Here is a 16,585-nt window from a genome sequence, read left to right as displayed (position 1 = left end):
CCTCATGTTTGTGTGACTATTGTAGCTGGTGAAGGCAGATGCTGGGGACCGTAGAGACGTGTACCCACAGGCTCCCCCACAGAGCGGGCTGTAGATGACAGCTAAAAACTATGTCATTAACTGGTGTAACATCATGCTGAGAAATGCAAAAGCATTATTGGCTGAATGGATGCAGCATCCTTAATGGAAATTTTATTTTTTCCGCATTGATCTTTATATTGTTGGAAATTTCTCACAAACTAATTAAGAGAGAATCTTAGTTATCAGTAATTTTCATTACCTAAATAAGCTTTTACTTTCTGCTAAAAAAGAAAAATTTGTAGGGAAGTTCCATCCTTTGATCTACTGTACTTAAGTCTTTCCAGTTGACAGTGCTAAACATAGGAAGCTACCAGAAAAGAAAATGTTTGTCTTAGCAGTTTAAACACAACTGTTGAGAATTTTTGAATGTCATATTATTAACTCAAAGTATTTTTAAAATTGCATAGTAAATAAGATTCTTTCTGCATGAACTGAAACAAAACTAGTAACACAACTTCAGTTTTTAATCCAGTGTAACAGTTCAGTAGTTCCTCGTAGGTGCTTTTGAGATCCCACTTACTGTGATCTCTGCTCAAGTTGATGATCTGAATAATTCTTGTTTTTAGCAAACAGTACTCCTTAGAACATAGATCTGACATAGTTATTCTTCTAATATTGCAGGATGGGTGGAGATTGAAAGGGAAAAGTCTCATGTATGGTAAGGAATCCTTTACACAAGATGCTTGTGCAAATCAATTATAAAAAAAACCCACACATCCCATACACAAACACATGAAGTTCTGAATAAGGATTAAAACCTTTTTAGCTCCCTAATGTGCAGCATCTGCGAGCCATTCCAAATTTATCTTACATGGTCTGTTTTGATTGCCCCAGAAGGCAGCACCTCTTTGCTTTGTTGACCTTTCATGCCCCAAAGGAAGGGTATGACAGTATTGTTTTCACGACTAGCACACGTACAAATTAAAGCAAATGCGGTAGTGAGAACAGCACCACGATGAAACAACAGATGAATGAGCAGGCTGTTTGTCGTGGAAGAATCTTTCGATTTTGTTGTATGTTAATTCGGTGCGAGCTCCAACGAACAGATGGATCGGCAGGCCCTGGGGCAAACCGCCTTCAGTCAATTGAGGACGACATAGCACAACACAATGCATCAGAATCTGTACTCGTCTCTGTGGCAGGATCATGTTAGGACGGTGCGACCTCAATATTGCAGGCAGCATTTCTGTAACATAGAAATCGTTTCTCTAACCTGTAGCAGAGCTCCAGCTGTGTCCAGCCAGCATTTGTAAAGCCCCTTGGGAGTAGAAAATAAAATCCAACAAAAACCTAACACCAACAGTTTTGTTATCTATGGGGAGGTGGTGTCCACAACAATGCTGCCTGGAAGGAAGCTCAAAGCAGGGTGCTGGGAGGTCTGGAAGTTTATGTCCCTGCAGGAAAGGTCTGTACAGTTTATGGCTGTTACCACCAATTCCAGTCTGAACCCATTAAAAAATGGGTAATGAAGGCTTAGGTTATTAATGGATTGTGATTGGTTTGCAAGATAAATGTGTTATAGCCACAGCACCAGCCACAAAACGGTGGCTGAAATGAATCAGAAGTCACAGTTAAGGGTTGTGGATCATTTTGGGTGGAAAAAGCATCCTCAGAGGTCATTGGGCAGGACAGGAGCAGTTTGCCATTAGGTGCCACTTCAGTCACTGTAAGACTTTGGATAATGATCCCATTTTATTGTTGTTGGTGCTGGTGGTGGTTTTTTTTCTTTGATTGCTTCCTATCTTCGTAAGCTAGAGGAGAGATTTTTGGGTTGTTCAGTCCGATCCCTGAAGGGGCTTTGAGCAACCTGGTCTACTGGGAGGTGTCCCTGCCCATGGCATGGGGGTTGGAACCTGATGATCTTCAAGGTCCCTTACAACCTAAACCATTCTATGATTCTGTGATTCTATGAAACAGCAAGAAGCAGTTGCTGTGAAAACTTACTGACAGGTATCAGCTGTGCCCCTTCAGCAAGGGCAGACCCAGGCAGTCTGAAATGCAGATCAAAAACCAGCTCGGGATAAGTGCAGGGGACAAGCAGCCGCCTACAAGCAAACTGAAAAAGTGGAAGAAAAGGCTTTGTGAGATCCCACCCTGTTCCTCCCCTACTCCAGAGGAAGTTTCAGAATTGCCATTGTAACATGTTTCCAGATGAGAAATATTTTCTGTTGCACGCAGCAATGTAAAACGTGGGGCACGAAGCCACTCTGGTGTCAGACTCAAAGAAAGGGTGAGCACGCATCAGAGGGCCAGGACAAGAGGCAGCTCGCACAATTTTGTCTACTTGTTGGAATTTATTTAAGATCCAGGGTCTGCTGCAAACTTCCAGTTCCCAGCAGATGCCTTTGTGTCATTATGCACCGCCAAGCTCTGCATGCCACAGAGTTGCATTTCACTGATACCCCAGCCATCACCGGGAACGAGTGAGCAGATTGTGGGTGTAGAAGGCAAAATTTCTCTAGAAATAAAAAACAAACTAAGTTTCTCTTTGTGCCTTAGCAGATGAATGAAGTAAAAGCCAAGAAACCCTGATATTCAAGTCATAGAGAAACTTGTGTCTCCAGTCACTCCCCCATAGCATTTGAATTCCTGTGCTGGTAAGACAGTCCTGTTACTAATTTCCCCAGTCGTATTTTCAGCGTTTAGGAGTGCTCAGGAGCTGCAAATGCTCAGAAGTGTCTGTAAGCAGGTTAATTCTGGGAGATATGTCATGAGAGGAAAGCAGTTTTTATTGCAAAACTATCAAGTAAACACACCCTGAATTACGCTGAATAACTGAATGATCTGTCCGAGTACTGTATATACCTTCTTTCTGTGGGTTAGTTACAGCAATTGCCCAGTGCACAGCCTTCTCCCTTCTTATGTTTAGTTTACAAAAAGGTCATAAAGGTTTAGCTGAAAAAGACTTCCTAGTTAGATACTAGATCTGTATAGAATATGTAAAAAAAAAAAAAAACAACAAAAAAAAGATCAAATCAATGAGTTTATAGTAAAAAGCTCTCTTCCCAACACAAAATTCATTATGTTTAATTGTCTATGTGAATGTATCAGCACATACAATTGTGGGGTTTTCCCACATTTCCTGTTTGCGTTTCGGGAGGTGTTGCCAGTGACATCGATTATATTGCTTCAAAGATAAGTCTTGAAGCCACTGGAAATGAGATGCAAAAAGAAACAGCAGGATGCAAACCTTGCTCAGCACTATGGAAAGGGCAAACTCATTAAGAGCCAGGAAACTTGGTTCCAGCAAGTAAACCACCCCAGCAGTTTCATCTCACTTTCAGCTTACTCAGTTTACATAGCCATAAAGTAATCACCATGATTTTACACTTAAGCTTCGGTATTATTTTATGCTACTATCAGTTCAATATTTTGCCAAGTCTGTATCCTCTAATAATGCCAATCAGCTTTAAAGCTATTACACATGTTAACTAATTAATCCTTACATACAATAAATTTACATCATCCTAACCAAGGGTCATAAAACCTTCGATCAAGACACTCTGGGCTATTTGTATATGAGATACCGCACAAAAGCTATTTTAGGATCATAACCCTAGACTATTTTTATTCCTGTGAATTACCATAAGCCAACAGTTCAGATAAAACCACAATCTTCTAAAATAGATGGTCATTGATTTTTTTTTTTTATTTGTAGAAGAAAAACAGATGCATGTAGCTGTCCTAACTTTTGAGGATGTAATTTTTGGTTCTTCCTGAGATAATGGTATGGGAGGCCCAGTAGAAAAAATTTAAAAGCTTCTGACTTCTGCTTGCAATCCTGCAATGTCTGAGGGATAGGCTTAAAATGCTGTGTCAGTACCAAGCATTTATTTATTACGGTATTAAATGGTAGCTCCTTGGATGAACGCAAGATTTGAAATTCAACATAAATCCTGGGAAGGCAGGTTAATAAGCAGAGGACCACAAGCCATGCCAAGGTCATATACCAAAAATCTCTGCAGTGTAGTACAGGGATATCATCACTGTGCAAGACATCCACAAACAGCCGGTATCTTCAAATCAAACAGTAGCTTTAGACAGTGAAGGAAATAACTCTCCAAGAATTCCTTAGACCCTGGTCCAACTGAACACTGGGAAAGGCGGGTGAAATGGGAGATCCTATTTTGCAGGGTATACATATATTTGCAAAATATAGAAAATCAATGGTAAATAAAGATAATGTGGCTACCTATAAATGGCTGAGGTAGTTTATACTTTGCAGCCACACCTATGATAAACTTTATTATCTTTATTAGCAGATGTGTAGTTATTTCTCAAACATTCATTTTTAAGCAATTACAAGCAAAGCTCAGAAATTTTCAAACCCCTGGCATTATGTAACAAGTCTCATACTGTCTACCTGAATACGACATCATCTTTAAAGCAAAAGTCAGACATGCTCAGCGATCTTGGAAAATGGTTCTAATTCAGCTGAAGCTTCAGATGCTCCAATGCCTTTAAAAACAAAAAAACAACACCACCAGAACAGGTATATTTCCTGTTCGATCAAAACTTAAAAAAACTTGAAACAAAGCCCGTGTGATGACAGATACTTGATTTTGAAGGGGAGGGAGGGTTGTTTCTTGTGGTAGCCCATGACTCATGCCACATCATCACCTGTATCTTCATATCAGGTTATGTTGGTGGACCCTACTGTGCTGCAACATAAGCCAGTGACACGATGTAAAGTAACATTCCTTGTGAGCAAAGTCCTTTCTGGCAAAATACCTGTCATTTCTGGGCAAACAGATTAATTCAGGCACAAATCTCTTGAACGAGGAAGAGTAAGAGAAAAAAGCGCAAAGTATTATTTGGATTGCAAACAATATTCTCATGTTATACTAAGAGGCACCTCTGGGTCTCTTGGAGATTTTCACCTAGCAACGTAGCCGACTTCCCCAAGATTAAGTTCTGTTGCAGCACAATAACATTTATAACCCTGTGCAAACAGACAAACGTTACCCATACAAGTCTATTCAAACACCCTGAGGAAAAATAAACACTCTTGTTACATGGGACTCTAGGATGTGCATACTGTAAATAAATCCTTCTTCCCCCTCTGGAAGTCCCACTTTGGCTCCGGTTTAAAACAGCACAGCAGGTAGCTTAACAGGCCTCGCATAGTTTGGGGTTCACCATAAATCTGTTGGTCTTTAAGGGGTCCACAGAGGGCAGGGGAATGTCATGCTGCCACACTGCTGGGAGCAGTGCCGTCCTTGGCTGTGTGACCGTGCGCATTTGAAAGTCTATGCTAGATATGGTCATAACATTTTTCTGCCCCTTCAGGAGTTCATCTCACCAGACATGCTGAGTATAACAACTTTGTTTTAGCAAGAGCAAAGGAGGTAGATACAAGAAAGGTGAGTGCTTCTTTTGCGCTCTTTTTTCCACACACATCCACAGCAGGTAGTCAGTGGTGTGCTTCCCATCACTTGATTATACCTGTGGTAGAACTACGTTTTTTTTCATCAATCCTGATTTCAGGGTTTTGTACCAATGTTTTCATCTCTACTTAGGCGATGAAACTGCTTACAGCAGAGAAACAGAAGATATGGTAGTCCCCATAGCTGCTGAGAAATGAGAGCACTCTCAGTCTGAGCACATCTCACCCGGCAAGAAGAAACCAGCCACCCTGTGGTGCTCCCAACCACAGTCAGAGCTGCTCTTGTACATGGTTAAACTTCAGTATGAATATAGCATCTCCAGTCAGGTTTTGATTAAGCTTTAAGCAGCTAAAGATACGTTTGATGAAAACCTCAACAGACAGCCCATGACATTGTTTTAAGGCTTGTCTTACCTTTAAAAGAAAGTTGTTGAGAAGACTGTGGGTGCCCCGGGGCTTTGCATAGCTCCCGAAGGCTCAGGAGGCTGTTTGCCACTTTGCTGCTACCATCGAGATAAGGGAAGGGAGCTGTAACCCTTTCCTGGGAGTTACAGCCTGGCTGTGTGGCTGGACCTGGCTGGCACATGACAGCTGCTGTGAGAAATACCTTTAGTTTCTGGAATAAAACTTGCAAATTGTTTTTTTTTTTTTGCCTTAAAAGTGAGCTGAAAACAGGAATCGTTTCGATCACTATGAAATCTGTCTCTGGATCAGACACTTGTTCTGAGCTACCAAGCAACATAGGAATCACTAACGAATAGTAAGTGTGGTTTCTCCTCTTTTCTCAGCTTTTATGACCTAGTTTCATCTTTTCTCTCAGGATATGTTCATCCTGCCATGCTGCACTTGCACTCTCTGTGACTTCATGTTCTGTTTCCAGGCAGTTTGGTCTATATGACCCCAAAAGCATTCCTTTCCTCCTCCAGCTGCTGACTGCGTAAGCCTGGCTTTTCCCTAAGAAATGCATTCCTCAGACAAGCTTCAGCTCCATCCGCCCGAGCTGTGGCCAGGTCAGGCCAGCTTTGCTATACAGCCAGATTTGCTTTTTGCTTGAAGGGAAACTCAGAACAGACCATTTCGGCTGGGTTTGTCAGCTGGATCCTTTGGAATCGTCTTGCGCACACTTTTGGAAAGCAAATTAAATTAAATTTAATTTAATTGATCATGCTGACTAACAGGAATTTCATCCTTTTCCAGCCTGATAACCCGTATTTAATCTGATGTCCTTTTCCTATGTTCTGGAGGTTTAGGAGAAGATGACAACAGTAGAGCAGTATTTATTTTATCTACCTCCACTGCCTCCTGCTCTAACACACTGGAAACTCCAGAACATTTTAAATCTCTGCAGTTTCTAAAATGTATGGTGACAATAGAGATTGCTTAGAATAATCTTCCCTGAGATGTTCACAGCAGTCCTGTCAAATTGCCCTTGCTAAGTATGAGACCTGCTATTTGGACACCGTCCAGACCCATCTCCCCTGCAGTGCATGCTCACTGTGCTTTCACAGCACTACACCACAGCTTTCCACTGTGTGACCCTACATGTCACAAACAGAAAGCTGGACACTTTGGTGGCCAACCCGCCAGCTTCGGATGGCACGGGAGGTCCCTGGCCAAGCACAAAGTTGTCTATCTGTACCATGCAGGGGAGCTTATGTTGCCCAAGGGTATCTTGTGCTCCTGTGCAGGAGCTCACACCACCAGTGTGGGCCCCGCCATGGTGGATCTGGCACAAGGGACCCAGATAAGGTGAAAGGTCTGCACCAGTAGCAAGAACTTTGCTTCTGTAGCCCTGTGTGACAGCAGACAGCAAAACACAAGGCAGATGCCAGCCAGGGAGTGCCTCACACCAACGATCAGCTAAGAACCGTGGAGGAAGGGATGCTGAGGAGAACGGATCTTAACGTGGCACGGTGCTGCAGAGGTGCTGGGGGAAAGGATCATAAACAGTATCAGAAAGGACTGAGAGAACAAAGGAAGAAAAGGATTATACTGAAAATAGGACTGCGAAGTTCACAGATAGTGTCTTGATAACCATGTTAGGTGTCATCCCCATGAGTCATTTCCATATTCATTTGATTAAGGGAAGTTGCAGACACACAGAAAAATCCTGTGGGCTCCTGCTGGAGCAACGAGACTTGCTGGAGGCCATGTGGCAATGAGATCCCTCTGGCAGGAGGGAACAGGATGGAGCATGAAAGGGAAAGTGTGAAACGGATGGAGTGCTTTGAGCTGTTACACATGGGCCATGTTCTCAGCACAATGTCAGCACAGGGCAGGTGAGAAAAACCTGTGGTGGCTAAACTCCTGGGTGATGTTGGAGGAAGGTAAAATAGCAGGCAGATCTGAGCAGAAGTCAGCTGATAACAGCATTACTCCACCAAATATGTCCTGGCTCAGAGAGAGGACCTGAAACTTTCTTTCTGATATCAAATATTGAAGAACATGTGCTAAATAGCACTGAAGTGGTGCTTATTTAGGTACTCTGCCAGAAGTGTGCCCCTCAAGAGCATTAATGAGGACACAGTAAACACAAGGGTCCTTCCAGATCTACCTAAAAATCCGCACCCTCACCTCCCCATCACCAGCACATCCCTCTTAGCTGGCAAAAAGCAAGGGGGAATAGGAAGCCCTGAAGACATTATTGAAAACAAATTGTCATGGTGAAGATTCCTGATTTACCCATTTGCTCTCCCACCGCACACAGGCTCCGTCTGGCTGGTGCAGGTAGCCCTTAACCCAGCAGCAGCAGCTTCTGCGCTGGCCATCCCCCGGCACGGGGCAGAGTGGGAGGACTGATGGAGCAGCTGCCCAGCCAGGGAGCCCCCACAACCCACTACAGCCCTGGAGACTGGAGCTTCAACTGTCATTCAGCTTTTACAGCCATAGGGTAGTGTTTTTCACAGAGCACATTTGCATGTATGATTTAAATAAAAACAGGGGTTTCCAGGGTTCTTCCACAGCTGGTGAAGCCACAGTGTCCATTCCACTTTCTGTTCGACAGCTCTCGTGTCTCCTTGCCGTGTGCCAACCAAGGAGCGTGGATTTGTCTGAGCTCATTATCAGGGTGATCCTGGTGAGTGCTTAGTGTCAGCTGAGAGAAGCTGAGGGCCTCTGCTCCCGCTGAGGGCAACAGATGCTGAAGGTGCTCAGCACTTTTTCTGATACTCTTAGCACCTTCAGCCTTAAAATAACCAGCATCTTTCAGTATCCAACATTTCCTATCATCACACAGCAGTGTGGCATGTTGTGTCTATGATTTTGTCCTTTGCCTCTCCTTTCTCTCTAGGCTTGGACTGTCCAAAAGGAACGGGAGCTAAAACATTGGTACAGGGTGCAATTAGTGTGGTAGCCTTCAAATACATTAATGGGATGTAAAAAGGGCTCGGATGAGCTAGATCATACAAACACAGCCGCTGAGCTGCTGGTTGAAGAACGTTCATCCAAACTGCCTGGTGCTCCTCAAGAGGCAGCACAAATCTGACTGAGGGGCGGTGAGGACACCTGAACCCCAAAGAGCTGTGTGAGGCTCTCCTGATGAGTTATAGTCACACTTAATAAGGAATATTGGGTAGCAATCGTATGTTGGGATCATGCAATTTGGTCTAGTCGTTAGAAGAGACACCTGGAAAGGGAAGCCTCCATGTCCCAGCCCCAGCTGGTGCTCCCAGCTTCAGCACATTGTGCTTTTCCATGCCTCCATTTCCATATGTGTAAAATAAGGCTAATGGGATTGTTGCTGCTGTTATTATTTTAAATTAATGCATTTTCTGTCAGCTGACCCCCTTTTTCAATGCTTGCACCCAGTGAGCTCTGGGTTCTTTACGTGAACAGTCCTCCTTAAGTGATGATGAGAGGCAGTGTGTGGGGGGTGACAGGACTGAATTCTTAAAGGATTTTGTCTTTGATTCCCCTCAGAAACACTCGCAAGCACTGGGAGAATAAAAGCCGTGCAGGAAGCCGGAGCGCTGCGGGCGCGCTGGGCTCACAGCGCTTCTCCTCCTCTTGGACAAAGGCAGCATCTTCCCTCGCCCGCCGTCACCTCCCATTAATGTCAGGAAAGTTCACTTGCTGCAGCTTTTGCAAGTGAAAAGCTAATATGTTCATGAGGAGGGAGAAGAGGCCGTTTGTTTGTCTAAGTAAGATAATGCTAACACCACAAATGGCAAGTCAGGATTCAGAAAATAGCATTTCTTTTTAAATCGTGCAGGAGGTCCTCTTCATTTTATTTATTCTCAGGGCCTGAATCAACAGCTGCCCAGAAAAAGATATTTAGAGAGAGCAAACAAAAAGGCGGCTGTTCACCCTGGGCTCCAGATACAAATAGAGAAGAAAGAAGAAAATGTCAAATCTGCATAAACCTTGGATGGCTCCCTAATGGGTATAAAAATGCTTCTTTTGAATACTGTCTTGTAACTACAACAAAGTTGAGGTAACCTTTTCTTATTTTAAGCAAATATTTTCCTTCTTCTCCTAATGTAATTTTTCACTTGGTAAAAATGCAATCAAATCCCAAGCCCGTACATCATTCTGCTGTTCAGATCTTACATCCATTCTGTTTATTCACAAAAACATAAATGTTTTCTTGCCATATCTTTATTACAAAATATGGAATATATAGTCTATTGTTCACTCTGCAAATGTGTAATGCAGAATGGCAAAATAATTGCTGGTACAGTCAGAAAGCTTCTGACAAGTGATTATTAATGATGGATTCTGGTAGAGTAAATAAGATTGTTGCTAGAAAATGAGAAGTGAAGATAAGAAAAAAGCATATTGCCCTAGAGGCAAACTGCACTGCCTCGGGAACTTCTGCTTTCATAGGGATACAAGATTTTTGTCAATATACAAAATAGTTTTGTGTCAAATAAATTATTCATATGGCCATTGCTCATCACAGATTTCCTCTCTTCATGATTTTCCGCATACACACAGAGATAGGAGTCAACTGTACACCAGATTATTAAGAATATCACAACATTCATTAAATCTTCATATAGTCCATTTTATGGACAGTTTTTGTAGCATATTTAATTCCTAAGTCAGTAGAAGGCTGCGAGACAAGAGCCAACAAAATATTTTCTATGAAAAGGGTGGTGCTTGAGGAAGGAAGCCGTTTATTTAGTGCAGCTAAAACTCACGGTCACAAAATACACAAACCCTCGTAAGAACCAGAGTTCATCTGTCAGCAGCTGGAGTCCTGACAGCCTTACTACTGCTATCTGAATAGCAAATCACCTGTTTCACCGTCTGGATCTCACCTCCTGGAGGAAGCCCACTGGCCCCAGGAGAAGGGGGACATTCATCATGATCATCCTCTTCCCTGACACTCCCTGGCCCTTCACAGCCCAACACTGGAGGCGACTTTCACACATCTCTTGCCCAATACAGGCACAACAATCCTCTGGAACAGCTTAAATAAAAGCAAAACGAGAAGGAAGCAATGATAATTTGCGAGGACCTTTATTTTCAGAGATTTGAAATGGAACAGGTTCTTCCTACCTGTCTCCTTATCAAGAAAGCCCACCACTTTCTGGGGGAGTGTTTTAAATGCAGAAATTCATTGCCTCTTTGAAACATGACTAGATAATAAACACAATTTTAGGAGGAGGGAAAAAAGATACGCATTTAAAGTACAGAACCAAAAATAGCTTTTTCTGCCTCCAGGAGCTCACTGGTGCTCCCTGCGCGATGCAGTGAGCGGGTACAGAAGGTACCAACCGCAGCATATCTTCACCTGGGCAAGGATGATAATATAAGGAAATACTTAGATGTGCTGTTTCACAGAAAGATTGCCATGGCCTGACAAGGAACACAGTCATAGGATACCACATGTACAGCGCGATTTGGCTCAGTTGCCAATGAGAAATAAAAAAAGGCTGAAAACTGGGAAAAAGAAACATCTGCCATTTGCAAACCCAAGCAGCGCAGGGGAAATGAGGGCGAATCACGCTCTCCTGGGTTTGTGGGGCTCAGATTCTCTAACCATGCCATTTCCCAAAATACTGCTTCCCACAGCACTCTCTGCAATGCTGTCTACAAAAGTGGAAGTAATCTGGGCTGCACAGTTGACTTCAGCTCTGATAAAACACTCGGTTGTGTTGTGTGTAACATTCATGTTATTGTAAGTATGCCAGTAAATGTCATTGCTTTTTTTTTTTTTTTTTTTTTTTTGGAATATACCATGTTAGAAAATCATTTGGGGTAGGATTTTAATTTTTTCATTGGGTTCAGTGGCAGAGGAATCCTTTCCTCTCTGCACATCAGCAGATTGGACAAGTACTGCCCTGCTGCCCCCTGTCAGCACATGGCACAACAGCTTCCAATCTCAGCAGTTGCAGATCGCCCATCCATGAGTTAAATCAGCATTTGTGCATCATTTGGGCATCATGGCCTTTTTTTTTTTTTTTTTTTCCCCTCTCTTCTCTGCAGCATTACAATTTTTCAGGCTTCAACAACAGTGACAGGAGCCCTCAGCGCCCTGTCACAGCATTGTGCGGTGAGACATCTTTTTGGCAACTCCAGATTTCAGGATGATGAGTTGAGGAGCCCACAGAGTGAGGGATGCTGGGTCAGTGCCTCAGTGGGCAAAGCTGAAGACCCTATTGAGGCAGACTCCAGCCAAATGCAGGACAGACAGACAGTCCCAGCTCCAGATGCCCAAAACCTGGAAATCCAGCCGGGATGCCTGCCCACGGTACTTACCTGGTGGAGTGCCCTTTAGGAAAAACTCCCTGGTGCTATTCAAGGGGGGGCTACATGACTTTAAACACTTCGCTTCTTGATGTCTCGGCTCTTTGCTCATAAAAACAATGTGGCATAGTTCCTTCACCTACATGGAGTTGTGAAATTAATTATAAATGGCTTTGAGTTCATTATCTGAGAGGAGCTATAGAAGTGTGACTGTTATTTTTAATAATAAATAAGCAATAATTTATTTAACATTTCTCTGTATTCCTCATCAGGTTCCTGAACCTGACTGCACTTTCCTGCTCTGTCTGCAAGTTCTTTCATGAAAGTTGACAATAAGGTGCAAACTTTTTTGTTGGTTGGTTTTGTTTTTTTTTAGGATAATGGGATACTGTGTCTCAGTCATTAACGTTCTGTTAAAAATAGGATATCAAGTTTAAATGGAATAGGATACGGCAGAAATGAAAAGAATCAAACAGCTACTTTGTAAACATAATCTGTTAAATCCAGTAACTAGAATTAGTCTTATTTCTCCACAGTGAGTTTATGAAGTGGTGTAACATGTTTATTTCAAGGCCATGGTGTCTGGATGGAGCTAAATAGATTAAACATTGAGTGCTGTGTGCTGCACTGTCTGCAGAATCAACTTCTGATTCAAAATGACACAAAAAGAAAGTAACTGTTTATTTAGATGACATTGAACTATACAAAAAGAAAATATTTTTCCAAGTAGAAAAGAAACAAATAACAATGTGTCCTACCTACTGTCTGGCATCGCAGGGATACATGTCTGGAGTGAAGCAGACAAATATTCAGAGGCTGAGGCATGAGGCACAGCCCGGCTGGTAAAAGCTGGCGGACTTTGCCAAGTCAAGCACAGAAAGTCCTGAGTCAGCCTCACCTCCAAAACCAAGCAACTGTAAATATAAAGCAGTTTGGATCTATGTTATTCTAGATATTCTGGAGCTTTCTGTCTTTTCTGTAACAGCAAGAAACATCCTGTGGATTTGGTTTCACGTGAAATCTGAGCTTGTTCTCTCATTGGGGGCAAATGGCAGCCCCAGGGGAAAACCAAGATACCATCGGGCTCGTGAGCACTATGGCTTGCTATGCCTGGCACAGGAACAGGAGAGGCTGATGGCCACCTGGGCTTTAAACTTGGGTAAGGAGAAGCATGTGTGTCCTTCCTTGGGTTCAGCCTTCCTCACAAAGATGCACTCACTCAGGGCATTCCTAGAACAAAAGTTGCAACACGGTCAGTGCTATTACCCTTTCTCCATCCAGGCTGCTCAGACAGCAGCAACTTGGACAACCTCAGGAGCTGCTGAGTCTTTTCACTTCTATTTCCATGAGGCAACGAGGCCAGTTCTTCTTCCTCAGCAATTCTGTACAGACAGAAAAAAGGGGTATCAAGGCATCGACCCTCGGCACCACCTGAAGGGGGTGGCAAACTCGCCCTGGCTCTGCAGCCTGGTGCAGCCCCAGGGGCGCCCGGTGACTGCAAGGGCAATGGGAGGGCGGCAATGGGCAAGGGCCCCCTTTGTCTCTCTGTGGGTTTTGCCTGGCAGCATCTACAGCAGCTAGGAATCAATGGGTTTTAAGGGAAGCAGTGCCAGAGTCCAAGAAAGGAGCAACTAAAAAAGGTTTCTGCTATTGGAAGACGTATTCCAACTAATGCTTGCAGGAAGCATTTTGTTGGAGAGTAAGAAACACACTCCGTCTCACTGTCAGTTTGGTCTACGTCAAAGACTTCGATGTAGAGAGACGTGTTATCTGGGCTTCAGCCTCCCCATGGATGCACTGGTTAAACAGGGAGAAGGGATAGGAGGATAAAGGGGCACAGCAAAACTTCAGGAGGTTCTTCAAGATGGTGTGAGGAGCAGCTCAAACGAATCACTCATGATTAGATCCAAAACAAAACAAAACAATTAGAGAAATGGCTGTCCAATTTTTATTTCCTAAATGAGAGAGGTGTAAATAAGGAAAGAAATGGTTGAGGGGTGGTAAAGAAGCCACCTGAGTATGCACAGGCTGCCAGTCTCAAAGAAGTGAAAAAAATTATTACAAGTGACTATAGTATATACAGTACACACATAAACACACATACTATACATACATACATAATGTGCATATATACATACATATACCATATGAACCAGATGCCCTTCCCGGGTTCCCAGTAGGTTGGTCAGCTCTTGTTAACAGAGACCAGGTATTTGAGCACTGTGGTATATGTAACCAGCGAAATACTTTCTGTCAGAAAGCGGACTGCCCCCTTATCCGTTGAACGTTCATTTGTCTTCTGCTCAGATTAATCAGTTTGACAACGTCAGTGACAGAGAGAGATGTCCCACCTTTTCCAGATGTTAACATTAGCTCATACCGAGACCAGGGTTCTCCAAGCCAGGCTGCCTGCCAGGTAATGCCGCAGCTTGTCTCCTGCTCCGAGATGTTGCCCACCAGTGCAGCTGGTCTGACTGGGGAGGAGGCACATCAGGCAGGTGAGCTGGCACAGTGATGGAGACCTCACTGCAGCATGGGTGAGGGCAGCCACACGGATGGCAGAGGCTAGGGCCAAAGGAGCAAAGCTCATGCCAAAGACGTGACACATGACATTTCTGTACAGAAGTGATCTCTCAGACTGAGGGATTTATTTTCTTCTAAATAACTACCCAGTGAAATCCATCTTCTGAATGCTCTCAGAGAAGTCCAGCAGATTACCAATTTTTTTATGCATCAGAACTTATCTTCACCAGCTAATTGCCCTTGGAAGAATGATGCTTTTGCCTTTTTGCCATTTAACCAACCCTCCTGCAGTATGACTACACCCATACAGTGCAACACATTTTAGAGTGCACCATCCATTCTTTAACTATTTTTTCACTTAAATAACACGGACCTTGTAAAAGGGTGAAAGAAATGATGGAACATCATGCAGTTAAGGGCTGGAATTGAGAAGGAAAGTTGAGGGTGATATGATAAGGTGGCAGGAGCTGAAAAGAAAACTATTATATTACAAATAAATTATGTGAAAGGATAGAGCTTTTGAAAATGTTTTCTAAGCAAGGCTTTGAAGTTTATAAATTGTTTAGAGCACAGCTGCAGATGGAGAATGATGTACTGAAAATAAGAAAAGCGAAGTGCTGATTAGAGAACTGAAGGTTGCCCTGGAGCTCACTGGAAAGTCACTTTTATTTATTTACTAGTAGGAAAAAAGCAATGGGCAGTATCCTGTGCAGCTTTCGACCGGGGAGGGATTTTTCTTCTCCTGCCTGGAATCGGGGAAGGCGTCATTTCTTTCATTAAGTCTCCAGTTTAGACACGTGGACTTGCTGCTTCTGCCTCCTCCACACTCTCCCAAATGGACCGCAGCCACCTCTTTCTGTTTCTATGCTCCTTCTTGCCTTGACCCACAACAGGAACTTCTTGTGCAGCTCAGGGAGCATTACGCTGTATTACTACAGGGGATGTAGCCTTTCACAGCTGGCTCCTGAGCAGCAACCTAAAGACATATAATAGAAAAAAAAAACAAAACCACACATCAAAGAAGTGGAAAAACAGCCTAGAAAACAAATGCAAACAAGAAGAAAATGGCAGCTGCTGCCTTAAGAGTAATTTTCTCCCACGTAAATGTAATCAGAGCTGCAACACCGTGTTCCCTGGCAGTCTCCAGCCTCTGGTAACTAAACCCAGGCGTATAACCCTGCCATTGTTTCTGCCAGGGGATGGCAGAGGGCTAAGCAAGGGTCAAAAGTTTATGAGAGGCTGTGGCTGTGCTGACACGTGGAGGGGAGCGTGTTTTGGAGGCACACACGGCACTACATGCACTGGAAAGGTCACCGCAGCCGGCAGGCTGGGCGCCAGTCCGGGTGGAAAAGGGACTAAGCAGGAGCCGTGCTGGAAAGGGGAGAGCTGCAGCGTGGAGTGTGGAGAGACTGGCCAGGGCTTGTGCGGGGAAAGGGGCCGGTGAGAGAGGGGCAGACACGAAGAAGCGAAATGGAGAGAAAGGGAGGCAGTGCTGGGAGCGGAGCATCAGGGGCTGGGGTGACAAGAGACTGGTCTCACACAGGCAGATGCTGCATTTGGCAGGGCTGAGCAGGAGAAAAAAAAGCCTGTTTGGTCTCCCAGGACTGGGAAAAGGTCAGTAGCACAGGGATCATCCTACCAACAATATTGCTTAGGTAATTGCTTTCTGTCTGCACTTATTTTGGAAAGGAAGAAAGAGAGCATGATGCAGGGAAGCAAGCTGCTGTGCCATGAGGAGGGAAGCACTGCTCTCTGCTGTATTTGTGTCCAGAGAGAAACACCCCACACCAAACAGAGTATCTGTTTAAAAGCTAAGAAAAAAAACAGCAGTTGGGCCTAGGATGTCTGCAGCGACCCACAGGCTGTGACCTTCAGGAGGCATCCCCAGCTGTGCTGCCTGTG

The sequence above is a fragment of the Charadrius vociferus genome, unplaced genomic scaffold (assembly GCF_000708025.1).
Source record: "Charadrius vociferus isolate BGI_N301 unplaced genomic scaffold, ASM70802v2 scaffold300, whole genome shotgun sequence".
NCBI lineage: Eukaryota > Metazoa > Chordata > Aves > Charadriiformes > Charadriidae > Charadrius > Charadrius vociferus.
Note: the sequence above shows the minus strand (reverse complement) of the source record.